The sequence below is a fragment of the Brassica napus genome, chromosome C9 (genome assembly GCF_020379485.1).
Source record: "Brassica napus cultivar Da-Ae chromosome C9, Da-Ae, whole genome shotgun sequence".
NCBI classification, from domain to species: domain Eukaryota; kingdom Viridiplantae; phylum Streptophyta; class Magnoliopsida; order Brassicales; family Brassicaceae; genus Brassica; species Brassica napus.
Genome location: NC_063452.1, coordinates 42,732,635 through 42,745,941, shown reverse-complemented (window position 1 = coordinate 42,745,941; position 13,307 = coordinate 42,732,635). Strand labels below are relative to the sequence as shown.

The 13,307-nt window shown below is 39.0% G+C and overlaps 1 long non-coding RNA gene across 2 annotated transcripts; it reads right to left on the bottom strand.

Annotated features, from left to right (window-relative positions):
• Positions 1-700: 700 nt before the first annotated feature.
• Positions 701-3,810, bottom strand: LOC106417814. 2 transcript variants are annotated; one of them, XR_007328808.1, is made up of 7 exons: positions 3,242-3,806; positions 2,949-3,160; positions 2,753-2,870; positions 2,507-2,664; positions 2,311-2,414; positions 2,074-2,244; positions 701-1,997 (listed from the first exon to the last, which is right to left on the bottom strand). It is a non-coding gene; the product is annotated as an uncharacterized LOC106417814 (long non-coding RNA). The 2 variants fall into 2 exon arrangements; XR_007328807.1 differs by having other exon boundaries at positions 2,311-2,664; positions 3,242-3,810.
• Positions 3,811-13,307: the final 9,497 nt, after the last annotated feature.

The following is a 13,307-nucleotide window of genomic DNA, read 5'->3' as shown; positions in this document are numbered from 1 at the left end:
CAGATGGTGACGGAGGAAGCACAATTATGGCTAGAAGTTAATATTATATTTATTGATTATTGTATAGATCTAAACTATTCTGTACTAGATCATATATTTCAACAGATGCAAATTAAGATAAAAAATAACATCATTTTTATTAAACATGAGTTGTACTATTTCTATATGTTTACCTACCTAATATCACATATTATAGAATCATTAATTTCGTTAAAATGCATCCACTGTAGATTTTTCAGAAATATAGTTGACAAACATATAAACATTTAAACTATAAGATAAAACATTGAAATTTATGTGATGATGTAGAAATTGCCAAAAAAATATTAAAAACTGAAATAGTTGGGAGATATCATTCTAAACACCTACCAATTTAGCAGGTTGATTGTTTTTCTTATGAAAAAACAAATGAAATTTTAAATTTCTATAATGAAAAAGTTAAACCAGTTGTACCAGTATCCCAATGGGTAAACTTTGTTTAATGTCTTGATTATGCTTGTGTTTCTATCAATACGAATACAAGTTGAGACTATATATGCTACAAGGTTTTGAATAAGGTCATCAATAGAAATATACTTCCATCAAGAGAATGAACGCGTATAAGGACTAAAATTAGAAAAAAATTGATTATGTATGACCAGTACAACTCGTACAACAAAGAGAAAAATATGTATGACTAGTATAACTGGTACAACTAAATTCTTTTAATAATAAGTAGTTGTACCCGTTTTTGAGTTGTACCCATTTTTGAGGTAGTAGGGGAGTAATTGATTTTCTTTTTGCGGCAGTAGGAGAACAAACCGAGATCAATCCGAGTTTTCATTCATCCGAGTTTTGATTGGTTATGTCAAATGAAGATTTCCACAGATATATTTGAATTGAAATAGACCGGTTTATGTGAAGATGTTAAATGATGAGAAGACCTGTGGCATAAAGAGTAATATTACACTTGAAATAAGGTAATTCTTAATTTTACTTTAGTTTTAATAGGATAGATTAAAATTGCAAAACATACTCATTATATTGACATTAGTCTAAACTAACAAATTTCTAAAATTGGGTTATCAACTAAGCAAAATATATAGAATTTTATTGTATTTTTCATTTTTATGACATTTTATGATGCATATTATTTTAGCTCAATTTTAATCATTTCATATTTTATTTAAGTGTATATATTGCATTTATGTGGTTATTTGCATATAATATAGTTTGTAGGTACAATTAGAAAGTTTGAGGAGGAAATAAAAAAAGGATCTGTTTAGAATAGAAGGTTCGGGCCAAAATAAAGAGAAGCAAAAAATCTAAAGACCAAAAACGCAATGCAAATGATGAAGAGGTTGTCACCGACTTCGAAACTGTCTTATATAATATACTAGGGGCGGAGTCCCGCGCTCGCGCGGGAATTTTGTGAACACTTGAGCAGTTGTAGTTCGGAAATGTTGACGGAGGTGGAGTGTTGTAGAAGAAGAAGAGTGAAGAGAAGTATAAGAAGAAGGAGAGTGAAGAGATTTTTTGTAATGCTAAGTAGTTATACATGTATAACGTGTGATATCTGCTATTATAGGAATGTAATATTGTAATGTGAGAACTATGTGGACTTTACGTTAAAACTGCATGGGTTGTGGCATTTTTAAAAAAAAATTGAAACAACTATTATAAATATGACGTCAACCCGTGTCAAACTATTAAACTTGAGAATTGTGATCCTCATATGCGATACAATGAAGGAAATGTTTTTTTTTTTTTTTGGAAAAAAAACTGAGAAAAGAGCAAATTTAGAAAGTCTGAAAGAGTAAATGCATAGTAATATTGAAATAGCTAAGAAGTGGTAAGCAGAGTTGGGTTGATGTTTTGGTTCCTTCAAAGACTCACTCACGTGCGTCTTTGCGTCCACCTTGTTCAACTTCAACGGTTGACGTGTTTATGGGAGAAGCGGAAGTGGATGCTTCGCTGAATTCCCTTACAGCATATGGGGTTTCACTGTTGTTGAAATCCTAGGGATAGGAACAGATGTGCCTTTTAAAACTTAGAATGGGAATAAAACATCAAGGTGAGTATATAGTGTAATACCTCTGTAGTAATCTTCCCACTGATTGCAGAGACTGTGAACGGGCAGTGGGAAGAAGCAGAATTGCTGGGCAAGACAGAATTGTTGGGCGAGACATGTATATGAAAAATAAATGTCTGCCCTTCAAGTTCCTCAATGCATTGAGGGAGTTTCCCGTCGCCACCAATATTGACCTGTAGTTTTTTTGAGATCTGAGTGATTGCAACAGTTTTGATAAGTGTTTGTGGCTTTGAAATAACCTCATTAAGAAGCAGAGTAGCTGCGTCTTGCTTAGTGAGTTTGAGCATCTCCTTGTTTAACACCACAACAGTGGCATAATTATTCCCATCATCAACCAATAATTCTACACGGTACATGTTATCCGCGATAGCTTGGTTGATCTGAATGTAGATAATAGTAATTTTTTTAAAAAAAATGAGATCGTTGAATTTTCACCTCACAACACCGGTGATATTGGAATTAAAGCATCGGTTGCAGTGGAGAGTTGCGCCAGATTGCTCAATTTCTTTGCTGCAATGAATGCAAGAGAGATAGTTCCATCCATTTTGGGTCAAGACCTCAACAATCCGGGCTTTGTAGATAAAATAACCTTCCTGTTTATTTACCCAGTTAAAGATGGTCCATTTGAGATTATAGTTTTAAGGGGAAGAGATAAAAATCTGTTGGAAGTCTATTAGATACCTGGGTGGTAGAGCTGGAGAGGAACATGTTGAGATCTCCAACCGAGCAAAGTTGTTTGTTACTGATTGCCGCGTTGTCGTCCAACCAGTTGAAGTGCTCACCTCCTGCACCACTTAAGCTGTACACAGATGTTGTGTTTGTTTATTTGAGCACACATCAAAATATTGTGTAGACGAATTTTAAAAACAAAATTTACCTCAATTTGAATTGTTTGGTGTCTGGAAGGTCGGGGCTGAAAAAAACTCTAGTCGCCGGGGTTGAGCTGAGGCAGAGGTGATCCGTAATCTTCTACATATTTATACATCTTGCAACTTCAAAGCGGGAGACTCTGACAACTGAACCCACTCGCAAGGACGGACGGTAATAAGGAGCGCGACCAGCAGGAATGAATCCATGTATGACGGAATTCTGCAGTGAGTGATCAAGATTAAGATTATCGGTTTGTCACAAAATTAAGATCTAAGGAAAAAAATGTTATGGTTACAATACCTTCTCGTCAAGGAAGAGGAGAGTGATGCCCATGAATTCACCTTGCTTCTTGATATTTTTCGAGTCCCCGAAACGGAGGAGACGACCAACAATGATCTGGGCAGATCTACCCAGTCGGAGAGCATCGAAGGTGGAGTAAGCGAGAACAACATCAGAGGAAGCCACATCTGACAAACTTTCTAGAGTTTAGAAAATGATAAACTGACAAAGATTTCGAGGGGCAATCATCCTCTCGAGAAGCTGATATATATAGATTGAACGCGAAGTAAACGGAAGCGGCGAGATCTGGGATTGATGTGAGTAACAATAACTCGTGAATTAAAGCAAAACATCGAACCTAAAGGGAGGTCAAGAGATACGGGAAGGTGAAGTGTAGAGATGAGAAGAGGAACGGTTTTTTTAAGATCAGAAAACAAAATATGGCGGTTTGATTATGTGAGGAAGGTAACAACGACGAAGCCCTAATTCTGGAATATTCACGGAACACAACGTTTAGCGCATGAGTGAATGTAAGCAAGGTTGGCCCAAGTCAGCCCAGACGACAATCACAATTAGATGTAACATAACTGGCCCAATCAACAAACCGTGCGAACAAATCAAAACGAAAACTGAACAATAAATGGGGACTCACAAAATTAATGTTTTGCATACGTGGATGCCCTGAGAAGAGAGGAAAGAGCCTCATTATATATATGATTTTCGTATTTTTGTTATAGTGATGGCATGATCACCTCCATTAGATAAACAATTTGATACGCATCAGTTTGACCAGAAGCTGAATGAAGCGTGAGACTCATGCCTCTAATAGTAACTTCGGTTTTGATAATATAAGTGGTGCATAATTAGAGTGCGGTGTGGTGCAGCTGCGATTCACGCGATTTGAAAGACAAGTGCGGACTTTAAAAAAAACAAGTAGTGAAGTTTTGATAAAAAAAATAGTGCGGTTTTGATAAAAATAGTCCTGTTTTAACAGAAAATAATGTAAAATAAATATATTAATAAAATTAGAAATTAAAAACCGTAACTTGATAAAATAATAATACAATACATGTTGGGTCAAAATCGGTCACGACGGAATCAATGTCTGAAAGTCCCCGTAAAAATCAGCGTGAACGTTTTTACAAAAATTATTCTTCGTAAAAAAAATCTTCACAAAGTGCCTTGCGGTAAAATCTTGTTCTAATTAATCTCAATCGAACCACTAAATACATATTGTCCGGAGGCAACTGACACGTATCCAAATCGGCCACGGACAAGCTCAAGTATGGCCATCGGACCACGCATAAGCCAAACTCGGTCGCTACGTAGCGACCGAGCACACACACGGCTCGGTCGCTACGTAGCGACCGAGCACGCAAATGGCTCGATCGCTACGTAGCGACCGAAGTTTCCCAAAACGTCGATACGACACGAATCCATGCATTCTCGACTACTCTTTAATGCTATCTCCCGTAGGCCATGGCTAAACCATTCTTTGTTTCTCATCACTCGAAGTCATTAGTTAAACTTTATGATAAAAACCGTGGGAAGTTTGTTTTTATCCAAGAAACCGTAATAAACGTTTCGAGTCAAAGACGCCCCAAAGAGACCTAAAACGCAACTCGAAGCCCACTTACGATTTCTTAACCAAAAACCAATAAGCCTTATGACGGTTTATGCTTGGTTCTTAAGGCAAGATAAATGTCAAGTTTCCGCGGATAAATGTTAAGTTTCCGAAGATAATCACGAAGATCGGGAAAATTGGAATATCTCCATTTTTGAGATATGGCGGCTTAAGGGCATAAGGGGAAAGACACAAACCGACCTAGTAGCAAGTATATAAGGAGTCCTATGTGAGAGGCAAAAAAAAAAAACTCTCGGCACTTAGAAACTTTGAGGCATTATTCTCGACATGCTCTGTATCTATGACTGGCACCCGATTACCAGACGAACCCGCACAAGCAGTTCGATCTCTTTGTTCACTCTCGAACTACGTTCGGCTTGATCCTCGAAAGGGGTACGTAGGAAGCCTTTCATAAGGTTCAGTCCGAAATCAATCAAAACCATTTTCATATCTTTTCCGTCTTCTGTTATCGAGCTGCGACTCAACTAGGTTTAATGTTTTAGGTTGCTAGAACTAGGTAATTCGCTGACAGCTCTTGCGGCTGAAGCTTTTATAATCTCTTGTAATGATCGCAACGCTCTTACGCGGATTCGAAATAAGATCTACCTTTTCTATAAATTCGTTTTGTTATCTTTTCATATTTTCCGCATTTATTTGGTCACTTGTCGTTGGCTCTCGCAGAGAATCCGTGACCTCAGGGAAAGTTAGGGTTTCCTGATTTTCCTCCGATTACAGAAATCGACGGTGTGAATTTTGGTTTCCACAGTTTGGTGCTAGAAGGTGAGGGGGGTACATATTACTGTAACTCATAGCCGCAAAACGATTGATCATAACAATGTCTGGAAATACGAAAGACAAAATCGCAGTTCGCAACAACACTGGTAAGACAACTCCAGCCGCCACAGCGCCTATGGCCAACACTTACGCAAACGCCACAGTTCTTGAGAAAATCAAAAACCAAGCCGCGACTTTTCGCCACAGGAAGTGCAATGAAACGAGCTCGCGATTTCTCTTTCTAAACATAAAGGAAAACGATAAATTTTATCAAACCCCGTAAGTTTGGCTCATTACCGAACTAAAGAAGTCTCAATGTGTAGGGGTTTTACCAAAAAACGTTTTCCGAAAACTTTTCGGAAAAGTAAAACTTCCTCTCTCCAAAACCGCAGAAAAATCCTAGGTTAATCGCGAAAAAGGAAACATAGCAAATCGGGTACATAACTCGCCGCTGTACTCCTTCCGAATATCTTTCGGAAAAACCCTGATTTATCGTAGAAAAAGGAAGCGCAGCAAATCGGTTAAGAAACCCCCACGGCTATACTTCTTCCAAATAACTTTCAGAGAAACAGAGTTAATTTCTATAGAATCACTCGAAAGCTAAAACGGCTGACGAAGACTAAATAAAGCAAAACGGGAGATCGTATCTCCAGCGCTAAAATATTTTCTGAAGCCTAAGGTTTCGTAAGAATTCAAGTATCACTTCCATAGTAACAAATTTCGCGAGTTGTCGATGTTTGTCACCTATATCTTACTTCAGAAAAAACTACTCGAAACTTCCACGGATCAATCCCATAGATATGAGAAAAACTTCTGATTAAGTTTGGTTGCAATAATTAACCTCGTCACGGCTCGTACAACCAAAACTTGAAAGTTTTTTACGGAACAAATCTCGTAAAATTATGCTCGACAACATCTTGCGAAATAACCTTTGCAGAAATTAAGCTCGTCAACCTTTTACGAAACAACTTTCGTAAAATTAAAATCGATAACATTTTGCGGAGTAACTTTCGTAAAATTAAACTCGATATTATTTTTCGAAAAAAACTTTCGTAAAACTAAAGTTGGCAACATTTGACAACCTTCGAAAATCTAACAACAATCGTAGAAAAATAATCTCGGATAAGGAAAGAGATAGAGAAAATCCGAGAATCAAATTCGCCCATCCGCCTCTCTCCACGGTCTCACCATCCTTCCTCTCGCGCCTCGATCTGTCGCCAAAATATCATCACCTGGCAAATCTTCCTGATCATCCCTGGCTATTCCCAAACGCTAAAAAAGTTTTCGACGAGATGCTCATTCATTTTCGTAAATCCAATGATACTAAGATTGAAACATGGATCACAAAAACCGAAAATATTGGCAGCAGCCTAAACGCGGCTAGGAAAGAAGAGAAGTCCAGGAAGAATCAATATTCTTGCTATTCGAAATGGGCAGACAGACATGAAAATAGTAAGGGCAAATGAGAAAGCAAAAAGGAGAAGAGGCTAACCCGAATCTTCGAGAGAACTAAGGTATTTCCGAGTTGAAATCAGGCTTGTAATTTTATAGGAAATTACTAAGAAATAGAAACGCCTTTAGGGAACTTAAAACCTAGGTGGATAGTCTAGCGAAATAAGTCTTAGGCGATTTTTCCTGTCTTGGTATATTGTTCCATGAATGTTTAGGTAGATCTTGCAAACCGATCTAAACTCTCTGAAAATGGAGAAACGATCGCCACGCATATTCAGATCACTTCCTAAAGAAAGAAAGAACTAGAGACACGAGCGTCGTCTTAAAACCGATTCGTTTCTAGCGATTTTCTTACAGCCGACATATCCCAAGTCGTCAACATCCAAATCACAGTCCCAGGGTCGTCTTTAAATTGACCAAGACTGTCCATCATTCCAATCCTCGGAAGAAGAAACGTACACAACCCTTCAAGGTATTGGTTCAACTGTTTTTTTTCGTAAAAAAAAGGGGGAGGGGGAGTAGGTACATATACTATACTCGTATACTCTCAAACTTACTTCCAAACTTCAAAAACTTTTGACTTTTCATCAAGAAAATGCTTTCGTCAAAGCAAACTCTCGCAACACTAGGCAGAAAAACATTTTGGCAATACGATGCCTCCATAAATCGTCCCAAAAGAGCAAACGACAATCTAAAATTCGTCTAAACGCTAGCAACATATCCAGACGATCATGAATATAATCTCAAAGACTATACAACATTTCTTGTCGCAATCATGCGTATAGAAAACCTGTACCAATATCAAACTGAAACTCGACGATTAGCCAAAGTCTTGAAGATCTTTCCGGCTTTATAAAGCCATTTTCATATAAAACTTTCTACGAGAAATCTTCAAGCATCAAAGCATTTCTTTCAGTTTTCGTTGAACCAAGTGAGTCACGGAACAGCATCGAGAACATTTGGGACGAAGAAAACTCAAGAATAAATGTAGCATCGAGCACATTAAAGGGAACACTTTCTTCCCGATCGTTGGCTAGATCTACCTCTGGTTGACCAATTCGTTCCAGAAACGAATGTGTCATGAGAATCCTCTCAAAAAACCAATGAAAAACGTTCTGCGACTAAATCGTAGTGAAATAAACTTCGGTAACACTCCATGAGTAACTCCAAGCAACTTTCACCTAAGATCGAAATCACAGCAGAAACGTTTCTCGTAAAACCCGAAGAAACAACGCTACTTTGACATGTGTATACATATCCCCGATTTACAATCTTTGTAGAACCGGTCCCCATTCCTTACACGAAAAATCCTTCGTACAATCAGACCAAGTCTTACGAAGAAACTTTTGTAAGTAAACATAACTGGTTTTACGAAGAAGTATATTTTGTATAGCAAACACAAAGCTGTAAAATCTGACTTTGGATGACCAATCTAAAGAGAGATCTCTTCGCATTACGATTTAATAGATCTCATATTTTAGCCATGCAGCTCACTGGCTTCTGCATTTCGTTCCCCTCGGTCACATCCGAGCAGGCAATCGTCCAGCAACTGACTCTACACTGGTTATGTATAAAACCTCTTAGGCTACGTCTTCCTCAGACAAAAACGAATAAATTTTCATAAGACTATAGGTAACATTATACGAAACATTCTTCTTATAACTGAAACCTAAAGCATAGAATCGTTTCTATGACTATCAGCCATCTTAACACATATAAGTATATAACTCTGGCAAACTTGGCCTATTAATCTCAATAAGCGTTCTTTTGGCCCTCGGTCAATTACGCCTTCTAGTAAAAGTCCAAACCAGAATTTACCATCCCCTTTAAGGACGATCGTAAACTAACATGACCTTAAATGTTAAAGTACCATGGTCTAATCCTTGACCTACAACATCCTTAGCTATCTGAGTGAACACATCCTTCACGCCAAGCCAAACTATTTGAGAAACCATCGCTCCATCACTTAACGGCTAAACGACTATCCGCGATTTGTCTAAAAAAGTCATGTGACTATCAAGAAAATAATTATCGTATAACCCATAGTCGGAAATCATATGATAAATTCTTCGCAACAAAACTCAGTCCTAACAACCAAACGGTTAACGAAAAACCTAAGCTTGTCTACAATCGACCAAGTTCAATACGTTCCACCGATAACTTTATAGCCCGCTATGTTTTACCCGTAAAATGCGGCATGTAAGGAAAACTCGTAACAGAGCTCCTAGAGCTATACGAAACATCCTCAAATGTACAAGAAATATATCTCCGAAAACCAACACCGCACAAAGCACTACGAAAGAAAACGCTTCTTCCCTCGGTCCTCATTCCTCGATCGCAAATCAAATTATTAGCATCCGAACAGGAACAACAATTTTGGCTGCGAACATCTGTAGACAAACCTGAATGTTTCTCGAACGCAGGGTTAAGACTAAAAATCTTGCAATATCGCGAAACATCTTCAAGCCCGCGAACATTTCGAGCACGAAACGCGGCATACGAAAGAAAAATCAATCTTCAGCATTGCGAGACGTCGCAGACGCCTGAAGAACCATTTTTCGACAAAATTACCTTCCTCGATAAAGGCACCTTCTTGGAAGACCAAACAGTCACACATACTAACATCTTTTCAAACACGTATTCTTCACGAAGACTTAAAAATGGTAATATATACCGATACGTTTGCTGCTGATCACAACAAACTCTTAACGTCCTAAACAGACTTAGCCATCTCGTAGAGATAGCTCTCGTACACCCGACACAAGGGTAATAGCGCTATATAAAAAAAATCCGAAATTTTGGTCAACACTTTCAGGAGACTTAAAAATTGTCCTCGAAGAGATGCTCGATTCCTACCATACAAGTCACGTAAACCAAGAACATATCGCGGACTTTAAAGCGGGATGGAATCAGGTCGAAAATGATACGGGAAACGTAAGTCGAAATAGTCATCGCACCCCCTAAAGCCGTGATTAGAACTAGGTCTTGCCCTAAACCCAGCACACTGGTCTCTAACATCTCTAGGCATAGTATCAAACACCCTGATATGATATCCCAAAATTTGTCTCTTGGCCAATATTCAAGCGTCTTCAGAAATCCCGCAAGTTTACACACTGCGGAAAACTCTCGAAACAGATCACGGATATAGCAGTTCACACAGAGTTAGATTGCGAGATGACAACTCATAGTCTTCCCTCTACACCTATATAAAATGCCATCGGCAGCAACATGCCTGATCACCTCTACATATAAACTAGACCGTAAAGGTCTCGCTGGAAACAAGGTCATAAGAACCTTAACTCCAAGACGAACTACGAAAGGCTTGATCCCTTCAACAAGGGTACGTAGGAAGCCGTCATAAGCCGCAGCCCCAATCTTATCACGTTCCACTCTTAGAAGAGCGAGAAGACCACTTACCACAGACCTTTTCAACCATTAATTCCGCCTAACTTACCTAACTTGCCAAGACACTCGCTAGAACCTCACGCTAGAAGCTCATGGTTCTAACGAGCTGGGGTGCTAACTGTTGGGGTCAAAATCGGTCACGACGGAATCAATGTCTGAAAGTCCCCGTGAAAATCAGCATGAACGTTTTTACGAAAATTATTCTTCGTAAAAAAAATCTTCACAAAGAGCCTTGCGGTAAAATCTTGTTCTAATCTCAATCGAACCACTAAATACTGGTTGTCCGGAGGCAACAGACGCGTATCCAAATCGGCCACGGACAAGCTCAAGTATGGCCATCAGACCACGCACAAGCCAAGCTCGGTCGCTACGCAACGACCAGCACGCAAACGGCTCGGTCGCTACGTAGCGACCGAACTTTCCCAAAACGTCGATACGACACAAATCCATGCATTGTCGTCTACTATTTAATGCTATCTCCCGTAGGCCATGGCTAAACCATTCTTTGTTTCTCATCACTCGAAGTCATCAGTCAAAATTTATGATAAAAACCGCGGGAAGTTTGTTTTTATCGAAGAAACCGTAATAAACGTTTCGAGTCAAAGACGGCCCAAAGAGACCTAAAACGTAACTCGAAGCCCACTTACGATTTCCTAACCGAAAACCCATAAGCCTTATGACGGTTTATGCTTGGTTCGTAAGGCAAGATAAATGTCAAGTTTCCGCGGATAAATGTGAAGTTTCCGAAGATAATCACGAAGATCGGAAAAATTGGAATATCTCCATTTTTGAGATATGACGGCTTAAGGGCAGAAGGGGAAAGGCGCAAACCGACCTAGGAGCAAGTATATAAGGAGTCCTAGGTGAGAGGCAAAAAACTCGGCACTTAGAAACTTTGAGGCATTATTTTCGACATGCTCTGTATCTATGACTGGCACTCGATTACCAGACGAACGCGCACAAGCAGTTCAATCTATTGGTTCACTCTCGAACTAAGTTCGGCTTGATCCTCGAAAGGGGTACGTAGGCAGCCTTTCATAAGGCTCAGTCCGAAATCAATCAAAACCATTTTCATATCTTTTCCGTCTTCTGTTATCGAGCTGCGACTCAACTAGGTTTAAGGTTTTAGGTTGCTAGAACTAGGTAATTCACTGACAGCTCTTGCAGCCGAAGCTTTTATAATCTCTTGTAATGATCGTAACGCTCTTACGCGGATTCAAAATAAGATCTAACTTTTCTATAAATTCGTTTTGTTATCTTTTCTATAGTAACTTCGGTTTTGATAATATAAGTGGTGCATAATTAGAGTGCGGTGTGGTGCAGCTGCGATTCACGTGATTTGAAAGACAAGTGCGGACTTTAAAAAAAACAAGTAGTGAAGTTTTGATAAAAAAAATAGTGCGGTTTTGATAAAAATAGTCCTGTTTTAACAGAAAATAATGTAAAATAAATATATTAATAAAATTAGAAATTAAAAACCGTAACTTGATAAAATAATAATACAATACATGTTGGGTCAAAATCGGTCACGACGGAATCAATGTCTGAAAGTCCCCGTAAAAATCAGCGTGAACGTTTTTACAAAAATTATTCTTCGTAAAAAGAATCTTCACAAAGTGCCTTGCGGTAAAATCTTGTTCTAATTAATCTCAATCGAACCACTAAATACATATTGTCCGGAGGCAACTGACACGTATCCAAATCGGCCACGGACAAGCTCAAGTATGGCCATCGGACCACGCATAAGCCAAACTCGGTCGCTACGTAGCGACCGAGCACACACACGGCTCGGTCGCTACGTAGCGACCGAGCACGCAAATGGCTCGATCGCTACGTAGCGACCGAAGTTTCCCAAAACGTCGATACGACACGAATCCATGCATTCTCGACTACTCTTTAATGCTATCTCCCGTAGGCCATGGCTAAACCATTCTTTGTTTCTCATCACTCGAAGTCATCAGTTAAACTTTATGATAAAAACCGTGGGAAGTTTGTTTTTATCCAAGAAACCGTAATAAACGTTTCGAGTCAAAGACGCCCCAAAGAGACCTAAAACGCAACTCGAAGCCCACTTACGATTTCTTAACCAAAAACCAATAAGCCTTATGACGGTTTATGCTTGGTTCTTAAGGCAAGATAAATGTCAAGTTTCCGCGGATAAATGTTAAGTTTCCGAAGATAATCACGAAGATCGGGAAAATTGGAATATCTCCATTTTTGAGATATGGCGGCTTAAGGGCATAAGGGGAAAGACACAAACCGACCTAGTAGCAAGTATATAAGGAGTCCTATGTGAGAGGCAAAAAAAAAAAACTCTCGGCACTTAGAAACTTTGAGGCATTATTCTCGACATGCTCTGTATCTATGACTGGCACCCGATTACCAGACGAACCCGCACAAGCAGTTCGATCTCTTTGTTCACTCTCGAACTACGTTCGGCTTGATCCTCGAAAGGGGTACGTAGGAAGCCTTTCATAAGGTTCAGTCCGAAATCAATCAAAACCATTTTCATATCTTTTCCGTCTTCTGTTATCGAGCTGCGACTCAACTAGGTTTAATGTTTTAGGTTGCTAGAACTAGGTAATTCGCTGACAGCTCTTGTGGCTGAAGCTTTTATAATCTCTTGTAATGATCGCAACGCTCTTACGCGGATTCGAAATAAGATCTACCTTTTCTATAAATTCGTTTTGTTATCTTTTCATATTTTCCGCATTTATTTGGTCACTTGTCGTTGGCTCTCGCAGAGAATCCGGGACCTCAGGGAAAGTTAGGGTTTCCTGATTTTCCTCCGATTACGGAAATCGACGGTTTACATTTGAATTTAGAGTTTAG